At 38.6% G+C, this 20333-nt stretch overlaps 1 protein-coding gene across 1 annotated transcript in view; it reads left to right on the forward strand.

Annotated features, from left to right (window-relative positions):
* The window catches only part of LOC128647460 (teneurin-3-like), a 708055-nt gene that overhangs the window by 92075 nt on the left and 595647 nt on the right, over positions 1-20333 (forward strand). The window lies entirely within an intron of this gene.

Below are 20333 nucleotides of genomic sequence, written 5' to 3' on the forward strand. Positions count from 1 at the left end.
ATCTAATTCCCCCAGACAATAATTCTTACCCTAATTCTTTCCAGTCTTTACGTTTATTGATTCCTTCGTAGACCTGTTTCATTCAATCTGATATAACTATTTACTGGTTAAAGGGACATTATACACTCATTTTTTCTTTGCATAAATGTTTTGTAGATAATCTATTTATATAGCCCATAAAGTTTTTTTTTTTTAATTAACGTATAGTTTTGCTTATTTTTAAATAACATTGCTCTGATTTTCAGACTCCTAACCAAGCCCCAAAGTTTTATGTGAATACGCTCGACTACCTACTCCAGCCTGCTCCTGTTTGTGTAAAGGGTCTTTTCATATGCAAAAGAAGGGGGAGGGAGTGTCTTATTTGCCACTTGCAGTGGGCTTTCCAGCTGCCTTTTCAACAGAGCCAAACTGACAGCTTCTAAGTAAGTTTTTAAACAGTTTTATACTGGATTTTTATATCAGTATCTGTGCATATTATTCTTTATAGTAGTGTCTATTACATGCAGTTATATGAAAATGAGTGTATACTGTCCCTTTAAATGTGTGAAGTTTACCACATCTGACCTTAAACACATTAAAAATGAAAGCTTTCTGGCATACCCTCTATCTATGAGAGCCAATGCCTTTAATCAAAGAGAAAATTGTGTAATGATTAGCAACTGGACTTTAAACAGTTAATGGATTTAAATAGAACAGCATGTTTGTCCTACATAGTTAAGCCTAATATCTGCCCGTAAGATGTGATCCAAAACAGCTTAGATGGGACAAATCTGCCAGAAATTATTTACAAAAAGGATCGCAGAAATAAAGAGTCATTGCATTTAAAAAAAAATAAAAAAAATTCACGCATTTAAACCTATTAAATCTATTTTACTATATATGTTTTAAGGTAAGAGCTGATTGAATTTAAAATGAGACTAATCCAACAGTATCAGTAGATTACTAATGCTCCTGGCTGATGACAACTTTCACAATTTAATTGCTGGAGGGGGACTTACCTCTGAAAGCCTAATACATTTCTCTGATTTACAGATATTCTACCTAACATGATTTTCTATTGAATTGGATGTTAAAGGGACAGTATACACCAATTTTCAAGTAGCTTCATGTAATGGGTGCTACTATAAAGAAGAACATGCACAGATACTAATATAAAAATCCAGTATAAAAACTTTTAAAAACTAACTTAGAAGCTCCCAGTTTAGCACTGTTAATTAGGTTTGGCTGGGACACCCACTGAAAGGGCCTGGGAAAGCAGTAAGGCCCAGACACCCCCACCCCCTCTCCTGCATATGAAAATAAACAACCAGGACTCTGTAGACATCAGTATAAATCTAAAACATGGGGGGTGGTTAGAAAATTAGCACAATGTTATTTAAAAATAAGCAAAACTATTCATTTTTACACAAACACTTGCAGATGGCCTATATAAACGGATCATCTACAAAACAATTATGCAAACAAAAATCTAGTGTACAATGACCCATTTACCTGTTTGACTTCAATATCCATTGGTTACAGAAATAGCTTATTGAGAAACTTAAAAACCAGTTATTGTTGCCTTTAAAAAATGGTATTTTAAAATGTATTACAGATTTTATTTTACTTTTTTTTTTTTTTTTTTAACTATGGATGTTTCTGCTATGAATAAAACATTTTTGTGTCTCCCTGTATCAACAAGTAGAGCTTTCCTTACCAGCCTCATCAGCTATTAAGCAATCTTTCCCTAAGATATTTATTGTGCTAGAGGAACAGGCTTGCTATGAAATATATCTGCATTTGTGGAGCTTATAATATAAGCCATTGGTTCATGCTTCGCTCAAATACAAGTGCTGCTTTGACGTGCTTGTGCACGATTTCCCCATAGACATCAATGGGGAGAGCCGGCAAAAAAAAAAGCCTAACACCTGCGATTAACGAAACAAAGGCTCCGTAACATAGCCCTATTGATGTCTATGGGGAAAGAAAAAGTTATGTTTAAACCTAACACCCTAACATAAAACCACATCTAAACACCCCTAATCTGCTGCCCCTAACATCGCCGCCACCTAAATACACTTATTGACCCCTAATCTGCCGACCTGAACATCGCCGTCACCTACATTACAGTTATTAACCTCTAATCTGCCACCCTTAACATCGCCGCAACCTACATTAGTTATTAACCCCTAAACCTCTGGCCTCCAACATCACTAACACTAAATAATTATTTTAACCCCTAAACCGAACCCTAAAATAACCCGAAAACACCCCCTAACTTAAATATAATTAAAATAAATCTAAATAAAACTTACAATTATTACTTAAATAACTTATTTACAACTAAATACATATGGCTAGATTTAGAGTTTTGTCGGTAAAGACCCGCGTAGCTAACGCAGCTTTTTTTCCCAACGCACCCTTAAGACAACGCTGGTATTTAGAGTTGTCTGAAGGGCTGCGTTAGGCTTCAAAAAGGGTGCGTTGAGCCGAATTTACCGCCTCTTCAACCCTCAATGCCAGCGTTGCTTACGGTAGCGGTAAGCTGGCAAAACGTGCTCGTGCACAATATCCCCATAGGAAACAATGGGGCAGTTTGGGATAAAAAAAAAACTAACACCTGCAAAAAAGCAGCGTTAAGCTCCCAACGCAGCCCCATTGTTTCCTATGGGGAAACACTCTCTAAGTCTGCACCTAACATGAACCCTGAGTCTAAACACCCCTAACCTTACATTTATTAACCCCTAATCTGCCACCCCCGCTATCGCTGATACCTGCATTATATTATTAACCCCTAATCTGCCGCTCCGTACACCGCAGCAACCTACATTATCCCTAATCTGTTGCCCCTAACACCGCTGACCCCTATATTATATTTATTAACCCCTAATCTGCCCCCCCAAAGTCGCCGCTACCGTACCTACACTTATTAACCCCTAATCTGCTGACCGGATCTCGCCGCCACTATAATAAATGTATTAACCCCTTAACCGCCGCACTCCCGTCTCACAAACACTATAGTAAATAGTATTAACCCCTAATCTGCCCTCCCTACATCGCCGCCACCTAACTTCAAGTATTAACCCCTAATCTGCCGACCAGACCTCGCCGCTACTATAATAAATGTATTAACCCCTAAAGATAAGTCTAACCCTAACACCCCCCTAAATTAAATATAATTTTAATCTAACGAAATAAATTAACTCTTATTAACTAAAGTATTCCTATTTAAAACTAAATACTTACCTGTAAAATAAACCCTAATATAGCTACAATATAACAAATAATTATATTGTAGCTATTTTTGGATTGATATTTATTTTACAGGCAACTTTGTATTTATTTTAACTAGGTACAATAGCTATTAAATAGTTATTAACTATTTAATAGCTACCTAGTTAAAATAATTACAAAATTACCTGTAAAATAAATCCTAACCTAAGTTACAATTAAACCTAACACTACACTATCAATAAATTAATTAAATAAATTACCTACAATTAAATAAACTAAACTGAATTACAAAAACAAACAAACACTAAATTAAAAAAAAAAAAGATTACAAGAATAGTAGGCTAATTACACCTACTCTAAGCCCCCTAATAAAATAAAAAAGCCCCCCAAATAATAAAGGTCCCTATCCTATTCTAAATTAAAAAGTAACCATCTCTTTTACCAGCCCTTAAAAGGGCGTTTTGCAGGGCATGCCCCAAAGTAATCAGCTCTTTTGCCTGTAAAAAAAAATACAACCCCCCCAACATTAAAACCCACCACCCACATACCACTACTCTAACCCAAACCCCCCTTAAATAAACCTAACTCTACCCCCCTGAAGATCTCCCTACCTTGAGTCGTGTTCACCCAGCCGGGCCGAAGTCTTCACCAATGGGGCAGAAGAGGACATCCAGACCGGCAGTGGTCTTCATCCTATCTGGGCAGAAGAGGACATCCGGACCGGCAGACATCTTCATCCAAGCGGCATCTTCTATCTTCATCCATCCGGAGCAGAGCGGAGCTATCTTCTTCCAGCCGACGCGGATCTATCCACTTCAACCGATGCTTAGTCGCTGAATGAAGGTTCCTTTAAATGACGTCATCCAAGATGGCATCCCTCAAAATCCGATTGGCTGATAGGATTCTATCAGCCAATCGGAATTAAGGTAGGAAAAATCTGATTGGCTGATTGAATCAGCCAATCAGATTCAAGTTCAATCCGATTGGCTGATCCAATCAGCCAATCAGATTGAGCTTGCATACTATTGGCTGATCGGAACAGCCAATAGAATGCAAGCTCAATCTGATTGGCTGATAGGATAGGATACGCAATTGGCGTGGCTTGAAAGTGAGCGTTAGACCCTTTCCTACCTGACTCTAAATACCAGCGGGCTGCCAAAAGCAGCGTTAGGACCCCTTAACGCTGCTTTTGACAGCTAACGCCAAACTCTAAATCTAGGCGATACTAATAGTTATATTGAAGCTAGCTTAGGTTTTATTTTTATTTCACAGGTAAGTTTGTATTTATTTTAACTAGGTAGACTAGTTAGTAAATAGTTATTAACTATTTAATAACTACCTAGCTAAAATAAATACAAACTTACCTGTAAAATAAAACCTAACCTGCCTTACACTAAAAGCTAACATTACAATAAAATAAATTAAATTAATAAAATACAATTATCTAAATTACAAACAAAATAAACACTAAATTACACAAAATAAAAAACAAAATTATCAAAAATAAAAATGAGTTACACCTAAACTAATAGCCCTATCAAAATAAAAAAGCCCACCCAAAAAAAAACCTAGCCTACACTAAACTGTCAATGGCCCTTAAAAGGGTATTTTGCGGGGCATTGCCCCAAAGAAATCCGCTCTTTTACGTGTAAAAAAATACAAACAACCACCCAACAGTAAAACCCACCACCCACACAACCAAACCCCCCAAATAAAAACCTATCTAAATAAACCTAAGCTAACCATTACCCTGAGAAGGGCATTTGGATGGGCATTGCCCTTAAAAGGACATTTAGCTCTTTTACTACCCAAAACATAAGCTAAAAGTAAAACCCACCCAATAAACCTAACACTAACCCCCGACGATCCACTTACAGTTTTCAAAGACCGGACATCCATCCTCATCCAGGCAGCAGAAGTCTTCATCCAAGCGGGCCGAAGTCCTCATCGAAGCCAGCGGAAGTCTTCATTCAGACAGCATCTTCTATCTTCATCCATCCGGCGCAGAGCGGGTCCATCTTCAAGACATCCGGCGCTGAGCATCCTCTTCTTCCGATGGTCAACATAGAATGAAGTTTCCCTTTAAGGTACGTCATCCAAGATGGCGTCCCTCACATTCCGATTGGCTGATAGAATTCTATCAGCCAATAGGAATTAAAGGGGAAAAATCCTATTGGCTGTTGCAATCAGCCAATTGGATTGAGCTTTCATCCTATTGGCTGATCCAATCAGCAAATAGAATGCAAGCTCAATCCTATTGGCTGATTGGATCAGCCAATAGGATGAAAGCTCAATCCTATTGGCTGATTGCAACAGCCAATAGGATTTTTTTACCCTTTTAATTCCTATTGGCTGATAGAATTCTATCTTGGATGACGTACCTTAAAGGGAAATTTCATTCTGCGTTGACCATTGGAAGAAGAGGATGTTCTGCGCCGGATGTCTTGAAGATAGATCCACTCCGCGCCAGATGGACGAAGATAGAATATGCCGTCTGGATGAAGACTTCTGCCGGCTTCAATGAGGACTTCGGCCTGCTTGGATGAAGACTTCTGCTGCCTTGATGAGGATGGATGTCCGGTCTTCGAAAACTGTAAGTGGATCATCGAGGGTTAATGTTAGGTTTTTTTAAGGGTTTATTGGGTGGGTTTTATTTTTAGCTTAGAGTTTGGGCAGTAAAAGAGCTAAATGCCGTTTTAAGGGCAATGCACACCCAAATGCCCTTTTCAGGGCAATGGTTAGTTTAGGTTTATTTAGATTGGGCTTTTTATTTGGGGGGTTGGTTGGGTGGGTGGTGGGTTTTACTGTTTGGGGGTTTGTATTTTTTTTACAGGTAAAAGAGCTGATTTCTTTGGGGCAATGCCCCGCAAAAGGCCCTTTTAAGGGCCATTGGCAGTTTAATGTAGGCTAGGGTTTTTTTTATTTTGGGTGGGCTTTTTATTTTGATAGGGCTATAAGATTAGGAGTAATTCGTTTTTATGTTCGATAATTTAGTGTTTTATTTTGTGTAATGTAGTGTTTATTTTTTTGGTTATTTAGATAATTGTATTTGATTAATTTAATTTAATTTATTTTATTTTATTGTAATGTTAGGTTTTATTGTAAGGCAGGTTAGGTTTTATTTTATAGGTAAATTAGTATTTATTTTAACTAGGTAGTTAGTAAATAGTTAATAACTATTTACTAACTAGTCTACCTAGTTAAAATAAATACAAACTTACTTGTGAAATCAAAATAAAACCTAAGATAGCTACAATATTATAACTATTTATTTTGTAGCTAGCTTAGGTTTTATTTTATAGGTAAGTATTTATTTTTAAATAGTAATTATTTTATTTAGATTTGTTTTAATTATATTTAAGTTAGGGGGGGTTAGGGTTACGTTAGGGTTAGGTTTAGGGGTTAATAGGTTTATTATAGCGGCGGTGTGGGCAGACGGCAGATTAGGGTTTAATAATATTTAAATAGTGTTTGCGATGCGGGAGAGCGGCTGTTTAGGGGTTAAAACTCATAATACCAGCGCTATGGGAGTCCCATTGAAAAAGGACTTTTCTTAAAGTGCGGTACTGACGTTGCGTGACGGCCAAATAAGTGTGCGGTACAGCTATTCTGACAAGACTTGTAATAGCGGCGTTAGGGAAAAAGCATCGTTATGAAGCATAACCATGCTTTTTCACTCATAACGTAAAACTCATAATCTAGTTTATAGTTTGTTCTATGTATATAAAAGTAAAACATGTTGATTTTAACATTTGGTAAATTTTAGCTTTAGATTACATTGATGAAACATTCTCCAGGAGACACTAAGCTCAGTTAGTTCCATCAGCCCAACATGTACAGTGGGATGCTTTTATATTTTTCTGTAGGCTATAATCTCTATATGGTGTCTCTTGAGTACTGCAGGAGGCAGCTTTGCGGTACAGTGGTGCAGTCTATAAATTACAGATACAATAAACGGGATTAAACCACAGGGAAGATGTATTAAGCTGAGAAGATTCTATTTTACCAATTAAAAGAGAGCTTGCATGAAAGGTATGATGAGGTTATGATCAGAGATCTGTGAAATACTCATTTCCTAGAAGTATTGGGACCTCAGATCTGAATGACAGAATATAGCTGGAAGCATCTTAAGTGGTTCAGTACCATCTGCACATGTTAGCAGTGCAGCTATTTCCTAACACTGTGGTGACAGATGAGCTGCCATTTGAAGCTGCAGGTCAAGGATGGATGAACTGCAGATATTTAGATATTTTCCTGTGTGGATTGTAAACATTGGTCTCCATCCTCATGGACATGTAAATGAGGTTACAGATGTACTTGATTTCTGCCTGAAGGGGTACTTGTCAATTTCTCTACAAACTAGCATTTGCTCATATATTTTTGTTGGTATTTGACTGATGTCAATGTCTGTTTCTTTTTTGTATTCACTTTAATAATACGTTTTTAGAAAGCAAAACTTGTCATTTGTATTTGGTCCAAGGATTGGTACTAATCCAGACATGCTATTGCATTTTGATGATATTATGCATATTACTGCAGCATAATGGTATCTCTGACAATAAAGAAACCTTCACCAACATGTTTTAGTTCCCAGTGGAAAACAAATAGTTACTTTTCATCCTTCCCCTATGGCTAAAATGTAATTGCGCCCACACTTGACAATGTATCTGTGAGCCTGTGGCCCTTATTTATGAACGTCCGGCGGACCTAATCCGACAATGCGCTTGCTGTATTCAGCATTGCACCAGCAGCTCACAAGAGCTGCTGGGGCAACGCGCCCCCTGCAGACTCGCGGCCAATGGGCCGCCAGCATGGGGGTGTCAATCGATTGGGTTGATTTCTGGCGATGTCTGTCCGCCTGCTCCGAGCATGCGGACAGGTTATGAAGCAGCGGTCTTTGTGACCACTGCTTCATAACTGCTGTTTCTGGCGAGCCTGCAGGCTCGCCAGAAACACGGGGCATCAAGCTCCATACGGAGTTTGATAAATATGCCCCTCTGTCTTGTCATCTTTCACTAGTTGCTTATTTTTAATTTGCCCCTATATAAGATTTATTTCCTTCTCCCAGATAGGGACTCATGACGTAGCAATGAAACATATATATCAATTCCAATAGCCCAATGCTTGATACAAGAAAAATACAAAGAACTTTAGCTCAACAGACATTAGCAAAGGCACGAGCATTTAGCTTAGGGAAACCATTTCAAGGAAGCTTAAGCTTTACTTCCATCAGGTAAAAATGTTTTCCAGGAGCACTGGGGAGAAGAAAAAAAAAACATGTTATAGCAGATAGAAATATGGCTTTAAAGAGAGCACATGTTTGTCATTTATAATACGCTTTGATTTTCACATCAGAACTACTCATTTTATTTTAAAGTGTTTCTTTATTTTCCTATTACAATGCAATTCACATTTACAATGCAGAAGATGTGCATTGTTACTATGACCTGAGAAAGGGAGGAGGTGTCCCCGAAATGTTGTCTTCCAATCCCGCATCTGACTAATGTTTTGTGCATTTACCTGGAGCATTGTATGTGTTATTTCTTTTATCCAGGGAAATGGCTGGAATGCAGTACCCCTACCCAAGCTAACTGTACTCCCTCGCCAGGAATGCTATTTATGATTTCATTTTGTTTATCTCTCTTTGTAAACTAACATAGCCTTGACCATGAATCTTGTCAGCACTTCATGAATTCAAACTATAATAGGACCTGCTTGATGTCCATATTTATAATTCAACTTTTTATTTTCCATCTCTATTGTACTCTATTTTTTATACCTGCTCCTTTTTTTTTAACATACATTACCTTTACGATGCAACTTTGTGTTAAATTTACCATCCTACCCTTTTTCTCGTGCAGTTCCTATTGCTCCCTGTTGGCTGATCATTGGATGGGGATGGCAAGAAGACAAACTATTAATTCATCATTATGAGACTGGTGATTTTTGTTCCACCTGGATCTTTTTTTATCTTAAATTAATTTTTTCCACACAGATTCATTATTTGCTTACATTCTTGCATCAGACACATTCTCATATACTCATTGTTATCTATTAAACACAGCCTTATTTTGTGGAATACATTTGTTTCCTGTTTCAATGCATTGCTTCCCATAATCATTCTTTATAGTCCCTCAATTCAAGCGTCTACCCACGTTTCTATTAAACCCACTATGCAACTCTTTCCATTTCTGAATTTTATGTAAGGAAGTAAAAAAAATATCTTAAAATGAAAATGTAGTAAACATTGTTTGTAGAATCTGTTAAAACATAATTATTCCAATATATGTGTGTTTGTGTGTGTGTGTGTATATATGTGTGTGTATGTGTGCATGAATATGTGTGTGTGTGTGTGTATGTATATATGTGTGTGTATGTGTGCATGAATATGTGTGTGTGTGTGTGTGTATGTATATGTGTGTGTGTGTGTGTGTGTGTATGTATATATGTGTGTGTATGTGTGCATGAATATGTGTGTGTGTGTGTGTGTGTGTATGTATATGTGTGTGTGTGTGTGTGTGTGTGTATGTATATATGTGTGTGTATGTGTGCATGAATGTGTGTGTGTGTGTGTGTGTATGTATATGTGTGTGTGTGTATGTATATGTGTGTGTGTGTGTGTGTATGTATATATGTGTGTGTATGTGTGCATGAATATGTGTGTGTGTGTATGTATATGTGTGTGTATGTGTGCATGAATATGTGTGTGTGTGTGTGTGTGTGTATGTATATGTGTGTGTGTGTGTGCGTGTGTGTGTGCGTGTGTGTGTATGTATATATGTGTGTGTATGTGTGCATGAATATGTGTGTGTGTGTGTGTGTGTGTGTATGTATATATGTGTGTGTATGTGTGCATGAATGTGTGTATGTATATGTGTGTGTGTGTGTGTGTGTGTGTGTGTATGTATATATGTGTGTGTATGTGTGCATGAATATGTGTGTGTGTGTGTATGTATATGTGTGTGTGTGTGTGTGTGTGTATGTATATGTGTGTGTGTGTGTATGTATATATGTGTGTGTATGTGTGTATGTGTGTGTGTGTGTGTATGTATGTGTGTGTGTGTGTATGTATATGTGTGTGTGTGTGTATGTATATATGTGTGTGTATGTGTGCATGAATATGTGTGTATGTGTATGTGTACATATGTGTGTGTATGTGTGTATGTATATCTGTGTATGTGTGTATTATGTGTGTTTGTATATGTGTATATGTATATGTGTGTATGTATATGTGTGTATGTATATATGTGTGTGTGTGTGTATATGTGTGTATATATATATATATATATATATATATATATATATATATACATACACACGTATATTGGAATAATTATGTTTTAACAGGTTCAAAGAGGCTCTGCAAACAGTATTTTTAATTTTAAGATTTTTATTTTTTATTTTACTTGCATACATAAAATGCAGAAATGGAGTTGCATAGTGGGTTTAATAGAGACAAGGGTAGACGATTAAATTGAGGGAATATAAAGAATGATTATGGGAAGAAATGCATTAAAACCGGAAACAAATATATTCCACAAAATAAGATTGTGTTTAATAGATAACAATTTAAATATCTACACACAAACATTTACTAGTCAGAAGTGTAAAAATCAGGGGGCACCGTGTATCTCTCCACTACTTTGGCAAAGACTCACTTCCTCATTCTATATTCCTCTACATTTCTCATTTTGCAACGCTCATTACTGCCATCTACAACTGACAGTTCATCTGTCGTCTTTGTGGATTTGGTTTATATGCAGGGCTGGAAATCCCACTAAGGATCACTAAGGGAAAGTAGCTACTTGTGCAGACAGAAGAGCAGTTCTTCTGCTTAGGGTTATATGTGTGTGTATATATATATATATATATATATATATATATATATATATATATATATATATATATATATAAAGCCCTATCTCTTACTCATTTCCTTCAATTTTGTCTAGACTTCAAGACTAGTTGAAATATTAAGCCGTTTTTTACTTGCATTATTCATTTGAAGACTTTTTCTATAGAATTATATATTTTATAGAGTTTCTAAAATGTTCATCCAGCATGGGGAAAACATATCACATTGTGGCCCCTTATTTGGAAAGGTTGGACATCCCCTGCATACTAAATACTCTGTTTTAAAACATATTTATTGTAAAACTCCTTATTCCTGTGTATGTAAGGCTAGGGCTTATATTTACAGCTTACTCTCTCCTAAAGAGTCATACCCCTGGCGTCATCAAAAATTAATCAAGACAAATAAGAACAAAAAAAACCCAATGTGATTTCTATAAACACCACATTGATATGTGCCAACATTCTTATGATTAATAACCATGATTGTGAAAAATACACATAAATATAGGAAATTATTCCTAAACTGTAAGCACATATTTTGATTGCTTCCGTATATTGTAAACAAGTTATCAAATAAACCAGATACATTTATATTTCATCACAATGTATGTTTCTCATTAGTATACATTAGTCAAAAATAAAGAATTGAACATAGTCCTTTCTTTTGTCTCTTTTTGATCTTTGATTGGAAGTTAAACTGAATGTATTTCAAACCATAGAAGATGCTTGTCTTTTTAGATAACAATAAAGTGTAACTTCCAAGTTCTAGCAAGACAACAGTTCATAAGAAGTTCAAACCATGTATTAGACAAAAGAAAACATGTTTATCTTTGGCACATTTATAGAGAAAACATCAAAAAAACCTGCTTTACTTTTTGAAGAATGAGGATAACAGAGTAATTAGGTTTCACTGAGCTTTTAGAAAACAACTACAAACAAAAATCTAGTTTTTGGGATATATATTTACACATTTGCTGCTTCTGTGTACGGTATGTAAAATAAATATTTTATATTTTCGCATTTCTCTGCAAAGTGGCAGAATATTCTGCTGTATACTCGACTGGAGTTGAAAGGTAATAAATTGTATTACATGTAAAATACTGAAACATTTTCTCCTGATGATGTAGAACTATGTTTTTAGGATATAAAAAACAAACAAAACATTTAACAACATACACCAGTGGTTCCCAGTTCTTTCAGTAACAGAACATACTTCAGCTAAACAAACAATTCTACATCACACTCACTTTTTAAGCTTAAAGGGACAGTAAAAATTAAACTTTCATGAATCAGATAGAGCATGCAGTTTTAAACAACTTTGCAATTTACTTCTGTTATCAAAGTTGCTTCGTTCTCATTGTATCTTTTATTGAAGAGTAAAACTAGGTAGGCTCATAAGAGCTCAGGAGTGTGCACATGTGTTTATTATTCTATGGCAGCAGTGTTTTGCAACATTATTTGTAGCTTTATTATACAATGTTCCAAAACACTGCTGCCATAGAGTACTAAAGATACATGCACACAACTCCTGAGCCTTCCTACTTTTACTCTTCAATAAAAGATGCCAAGTGAACAAAGCAAATTTGATAGAATTAAATTGTAAAATTGAATCTTGAAAGTTTAATTTTAACTTTACTGTCCCTTTAACATTTACTACAGCATTGTGAAAGTGGTAACCATATCTGGATTGAATACAACAACCTACATAATAATCAAATACATTGATATTTAAAAACTAAGTGTTTTAACACAGTTTTTTCCAACTCTGCTGGTTAAAGGAACATGGAATTTACTTCTGTTGTGATTCAGATAGAACATACAATTTAAACATTTTCCCAATTTACTTCTTTTATCAAATTAATTAAAAAAAAATTTGAATCCTTTGTTGAAGAAGCAGGAATGCACTATTGGGAGCTAGCTGAATACTTCATGTATGCCAAGGACAAAAGGCATAGGTATGCAGTCACCAATCAGCATCTAGCTACAATTAGTGTTTTTTTGGTCCTGAGCCTACCTAGGTATGCTTTTCAACAAAGGATACAAAATGGACAAAGCTAATTAGATAACAGAAGTCAAATGGATCTTTTTTTAAAAAAATGTAATGCTCTATCTAAATCAGGGCTTCTTAAACTTTTTCCACTCACGACCCCTTTTTGCGCGAGAATTGTTTACGTATATATAATAGGTATACAAATCAAACATTTACTGATAATAAATCATACTTATACTTGCCCTTTCATGCTCATACTCCCCCCTTCAATGCTCATACTCCCCCCTTCCATGCCCACTGCCCCTTCCAGGCTCACTCCCCTGCACCTTCCATACTCCCCCTTCATTTTCATACCCCCTTTCATACTCCCCCCTTCCCCTTAAACCTCCTTCCATACTCATACTCCCCCCTTCATACTCATACTCTCCCTTTCCATGTTCATATCCCTCCTTCCATGCTCACTTCCCTGCTCGATTCATACCCCCCTTCCATGCTCATACCTCCCCTTCATACTCCCTCTTTTCATGCTCATACTCCCCCTTCCATGCTCAAAGCCCCCTAAATACTCATACCCTCCCTTCCATAATCATACTCCCCCATTCCATGATCACTGCTCCTTCTATACTCCCTCTTCATATTCATACCCTCCCTTTCATGCTCATACCCTCCCTTCAATACTCATTATACTTCCCCTTCATACTCCCTCTTTTCAGGCTCATACTCCCCCCTTCCATGCTCAAAGCCCCCTCCATATACCCCCTTCATATTCATACCCTCTTCCATGCTCATACCCTCCCTTCCATAATCATACTCCCCCATTCCATGCTCACTGCCCCTTCTATACTCCCCCTTCATATTCATACCCCCTTCCATTATCATTCCCTCCCTCCCATGCTTATACCCCCACCCATCTTTCAGCGCTCAGACTAACCCATCAATATCATTTGTTATTATTCATTTGTTAAAGGGACAGTCTACAATATAATTTTTATTGTTTTAAAAGATAGATATGTACTGTTGTGCTAACTCTTAAAGGGACAGTCTAGTCCAAAACAAACTTTCATTATTCAGATAGGGCAACAGGAAGTTGCAAGATGATCACCCACAGCAGAGCTGCTATATAGCTCCTCCCCTAACTGCCATATCCAGTCATTCTCTTGCAACTCTCGACAAGCATGGAGGTAGTAAGAGAGAAGTGGTGAAACGTAGTTTGTTTTTTACTTCACTCAAAAGTTTGTTATTTTTAAATGGTACCGGAGTTGTACTATTTTGTCCCAGGCAGAAAATAGAAGAAGAATCTGCCTGTGATTTCTATGATCTTAGCAGGTTGTAACTAAGATCCATTGCTGTTCTCACACATAACTGAAGAGAGAGGTAACTTCAGCTGGGGAATGGCGTGCAGGTTATCCTGCTATGAGGTATGTGCAGTTAAAAATTTTTCTAGAGATGAAATAAATGCTAGAAAATGCTGCTGATACCAGATTTATGTAAGGTAAGCCTGAATACAGTGATCTAATAGCGACTGGTATCATGCTTACTTTCAGAGGTAATACTCTTATAGATTTACAATATAAAACATTTGCTGGCATGTTTAAACGTTTTTATATATACTTTGGTGATAAAACTTTATTGGGGCCTAGTTTTTTTCCACATGTCTGGCTTAAATTTGCCTAGAAACAGTTTCCTGAGGCTTTCCACTGTTTTCATATGAGTGGGAGGGGCCTAATTTAACGCTTTATTGCGCAGTAACTTTTACAGACTGAGACATCCCCTGAATGCTATAGGACCTCTCTAAAGGGGCTCTTAGGCTTTCCAAAATCATTTGTTGGGGAAGGTAGGCCCACAGCAAGGCTGTGGCAGTTGTGACTGTTAAAAAAAGTCTATCGTTTTTTTTTATTCGTTTTTTGAACTAAGGGGTTAATCATCCATTTGCAAGTGGGTGCAATGCTCTGTTAGCTTATTATACACACTGTAAAAATTTTGTTTGATTTACTGCTTTTTTTTCACTGTTTTTCAAATTCTGACAAGATTTGTTTCTCTTAAAGGCCCAGTACAGTTTTTATTTTTTGCTTGTTAACTTGATTTAAAGTGTTTTCCAAGCTTGCTGGTCTCATTGCTAGTCTGTTTAAACATGTCTGACATAGAGGAAACTCCTTGTTCATTATGTTTAGAAGCCATGGTGGAACCCCCTCTTAGAATGTGTACCAAATGTACTGATTTCACTTTAAGTAATAAAGATCATATTCTGTCTTTAAAAAATTTATCACCAGAGGAATCTGACGAGGGGGAAGTTATGCCTACTAACTCGCCCCACGTGTCAGACCCTTTGACTCCTGCTCAAGGGACTCACGCTCTAATGGCGCCAAGTACATCTAGTGCGCCCATAGCGTTTACTTTACAAGACATGGCGGCGGTCATGGATAATACACTGTCAGCGGTATTATCCAGCCTACCTGGGTTTAGAAGAAAGTGAGATAGCTCTGGAGTTAGAAGAAATACAGAGCATACTGACGCTTTAAGAGCTATGTCTGATACTCCCTCACAATATACAGAAGATGAGGAAGGAGAGCTTCTTTCTGTGGGTGATGTTTCTGACTCAGGGAAAAAGATTCAACCTGATTCTGATATGTCTACATTTAAATTTAAGCTTGAACACCTCCGCGTGTTGCTCAGGGAGGTTTTAGCTGCTCTGAATGACTGATACAATTGCAGTGCCAGAAAAATTGTGTAGATTGGACAAATACTATGCAGTGCCGGTGTGCACTGATGTTTTTCCAATACCTAAAAGGTTTACAGAAATTATTTCTAAGGAATAGGATAGACCAGGTGTGCCGTTCTCTCCCCCTCCAATTTTTAAGAAAATGTTTCCAATAGATGACACCACACGGGACTTATGGCAGACAGTTCCTAAGGTGGAGGGAGCAGTTTCTACCCTAGCTAAGCGTACTTCTATCCCTGTCGAGGACAGTTGTGCTTTCTCAGATACAATGGATAAAAAGTTAGAGGGTTACCTTAAGAAAATGTTTATTCAAAAAGGTTTTATTCTACAGCCCCTTGCATGCATTGCCCCAGTCACTGCTGCTGCAGCTTTCTGGTTTGCGTCTCTGGAAGAGGCTTTACAGGTAGAGACCCCATTGGATGACATACTTGACAAGCTTAGAGCACTTAAGCTAGCCAATTCTTTTGTTTCTGATGCCATTGTTCATTTGACTAAACTAACGGCTAAAAATTCTGGTTTTGCTATTCAAGCGCGCAGGGCGCTATGGCTTAAATCATGGTCAGCTGACGTTACTTCAAAGTCTAAGCTGCTTAACATTCCCTTCAAGGGGCAAACCCTATTCGGGCCTGGTTTGAAGGAGATCATTTCTGAGGAAGGTCATGCCCTTCCTCAGGATAGGTCCAAATCAAGGGCCAAACAGACTAATTTTCGTGCCTTTCGAAACTTCAAGGCGAGTGCAGCATCAACTTCCTCTACTGCAAAACAAGAGGGAACTTTTGCCCAGTCCAAGTCGGTCTGGAGACCTAGCCAGACCTGGAACAAAGGTAAGCAGGCAAAAAAGCCTGCTGCTGCCCCTAAGACAGCATGAAGTATCAGCCCCCTATACGGTAACGGATCTAGTAGGAGGCAGACTTTCGCTCTTCGCCCAGGCTTGGGCAAGAGATGTCCAGGATCCCTGGGCGTTGGAAATTGTATCCTAGGGATATCTTCTGGACTTCAGAGCTTCTCCTCCAAAAGGGAGATTTCACCTTTCACAATTATCTGCAAACCAGATAGAGAGAGAGGCATTCTTACACTGTGTTCAAAACCTCCTAGTTATGGGAGTGATCCATCCAGTTCCAAAGGAGGAACAAGGACAGGGATTTTACTCATATCTGTTTGTGGTTCCCAAAAAGAGGGAACCTTCAGACCAATTTTAGATCTCAAGATCTTAAATAAATTCCTCAGAGTCCCATCATTCAAGATGGAGACTATTCGTACCATCCTACCTATGATCCAGGAGGGTCAATACATGACTACAGTGGATTTAAAGGATGCTTATCTTCACATTCCGATACACAAAGATCATCATCGGTTTCTCAGGTTTGCCTTCCTGAACAGGCATTACCAGTTTGTAGCTCTTCCCTTTGGTTTAGCTACAGCCCCAAGAATCTTTACGAAGGTTCTGGGGTCACTTCTGGTGGCCCTAAGACCGCGGGGCATATCAGTGGCCCCTTATTTAGACGACATTCTGATACAGGCGTCAAATTTCCAAATTGCCAAGTCTCACACGGACATACAGGGAGTGCAGAATTATTAGGCAAGTTGTATTTTTGAGGATTAATTTTATTATTGAACAACAACCATGTTCTCAATGAACCCAAAAAACTCATTAATATCAAAGCTGAATAGTTTTGGAAGTAGTTTTTAGTTTGTTTTTAGTTATAGCTATTTTAGGGGGATATCTGTGTGTGCAGGTGACTATTACTGTGCATAATTATTAGGCAACTTAACAAAAAACAAATATATACCCATTTAAATTATTTATTTTTACCAGTGAAACCAATATAACATCTCAACATTCACAAATATACATTTCTGACATTCAAAAACAAAACAAAAACAAATCAGTGACCAATATAGCCACCTTTCTTTGCAAGGACACTTAAAAGCTTGCCATCCATGGATTCTGTCAGTGTTTTGATCTGTTCACCATCAACATTGCGTGCAGCAGCAACCACAGCCTCCCAGACACTGTTCAGAGAGGTGTACTGTTTTCCCTCCTTGTAAATCTCACATTTGATGATGGACCACAGGTTCTCAATGGGGTTCAGATCAGGTGAACAAGGAGGCCATGTCATTAGATTTTCTTCTTTTATACCCTTTCTTGCCAGCCACGCTGTGGAGTACTTGGACGCGTGTGATGGAGCATTGTCCTGCATGAAAATCATGTTTTTCTTGAAGGATGCAGACTTCTTCCTGTACCACTGCTTGAAGAAGGTGTCTTCCAGAAACTGGCAGTAGGACTGGGAGTTGAGCTTGACTCCATCCTCAACCCGAAAAGGCCCCACAAGCTCATCTTTGATGATACCAGCCCAAACCAGTACTCCACCTCCACCTTGCTGGCGTCTGAGTCGGACTGGAGCTCTCTGCCCTTTACCAATCCAGCCACGGGCCCATCCATCTGGCCCAGCAAGACTCTCATTTCATCAGTCCATAAAACCTTAGAAAAATCAGTCTTGAGATATTTCTTGGCCCAGTCTTGACGTTTCAGCTTGTGTGTCTTGTTCAGTGGTGGTTGTCTTTCAGCCTTTCTTACCTTGGCCATGTCTCTGAGTATTGCACACCTTGTGCTTTTGGGCACTCCAGTTATGTTGCAGCTCTGAAATATGGCCAAACTGGTGGCAAGTGGCATCTTGGCAGCTGCACGCTTGACTTTTCTCAGTTCATGGGCAGTTATTTTGCGCCTTGGTTTTTCCACACGCTTCTTGCGACCCTGTTGACTATTTTGAATGAAACGCTTGATTGTTCGATGATCACGCTTCAGAAGCTTTGCAATTTTAAGAGTGCTGCATCCCTCTGCAAGATATTTCACTTTTTTTGACTTTTCTGAGCCTGTCAAGTCCTTCTTTTGACCCATTTTGCCAAAGGAAAGGAAGTTGCCTAATAATTATACACACCTGATATAGGGTGTTGATGTCATTAGACCACACCCCTTCTCATTACAGAGATGCACATCACCTAATATGCTTAATTGGTAGTAGGCTTTCGAGCCTATACAGCTTGGAGTAAGACAACATGCATAAAGAGGATGATGTGGTCAAAATACTCATTTGCCTAATAATTCTGCACACAGTGTAGTTCTGGCATTTCTGAGGTTGCATGGGTGGAAAGTGAACGAAGAAAAGAGTTCTCTATCTCCTCTCACAAGAGTCTCCTTTCTGGGAACTCTAATAGATTCTGTAGAAATGAGGATTTACCTGACAGAGTCCAGGTTATCAAAACTTTTAAATTCCTGCTGTGTTCTTTATTCCACTTCTCGCCCTTCGGTGGCTCAGTGTATGGAAGTAATCGGCTTGATGGTAGCGGCAATGGACATAGTGCCGTTTGCACGCCTACATCTCAGACCGCTGCAACTATGCATACTCAGTCAGTGGAATGGGAATTAAACAGATTTCTCCCCTCTACTAAATCTGGATCAAGAGACCAGGAATTCTCTTCTCTGGTGGCTATCTCGGGTCCATCTGTCCAAGGGAATGACCTTTCGCAGGCCAGATTGGACAATTGTAATGACGGATGCCAGCCTTCTAGGCTGGGGAGCAGTCTGGAACTCCCTGAAGGCTCAGGGATCATGGACTCAGGAGGAGACACTCCTTCCAATAAACATTCTGGAACTAAGAGCAATATTCAATGCTCTTCAGGCTTGGCCTCAGCTAGCAACAATGAGGTTCATCAGATATTAGTCGGACAACATCACGACTGTGGCTTACATCAACCATCAAGGGGGAACAAGGAGTTCCCTAGCGATGTTAGAAGTCTCAAAGATAATTCGCTGGGCAGAGATTCACTCTTGCCACCTATCAGCTATCCATATCCCAGGTGTAGAGAACTGGGAGGCGGATTTTCGATAGACTTTTCATCAGGGGGAGTGGGAACTCCATCCGGAGGTGTTTGCACAATTGATTCATCGTTGGGGCAAACCAGAACTGGATCTCATGGCGTCTCGCCAGAACGCCAAACTTCCTTGTTACGGATCCAGGTCCAGGGACTCCAAGGCAACGCTTATAGATGCTCTAGCAGCGCCTTGGTCCTTCAACCTGGCTAATGTGTTTCCACCGTTTCCTCTGCTCCCTCGTCTGATTGCCAAAATCAAGCAGGAAAGAGCATTGGTGATCTTGATAGCGCCTGCGTGGCCACGCAGGACTTGGTATGCAGATCTGGTGGACATGTCATCCTTTCCACCATGGACTCTGCCGCTGAGACAGGACCTTTTACTTCAAGGTCCTTTCAACCATCCAAATCTAATTTCTCAGAAACTGACTACCTGGAGATTGAAAGATTGATTTTATCAAAGCGTGGCTTCTCCGAGTCAGTCATTGATACCTTAATTCAGGCACGGAAGCCTGTCACCAGGAAAATCTATCATAAGATATGGCGTAAATATCTTTATTGGTGCGAATCCAAGGGCTACTCATGGAGTAAGGTCAGGATTCCCAGGATATTATCTTTTCTCCAAGAAGGATTGGAAAAAGGATTGTCAGCTAGTTCCTTAAAGGGACATATTTCTGCTCTGTCTAT

The sequence above is a fragment of the Bombina bombina genome, chromosome 2 (assembly GCF_027579735.1).
Source record: "Bombina bombina isolate aBomBom1 chromosome 2, aBomBom1.pri, whole genome shotgun sequence".
Classification (NCBI taxonomy): Eukaryota; Metazoa; Chordata; class Amphibia; order Anura; family Bombinatoridae; genus Bombina; species Bombina bombina.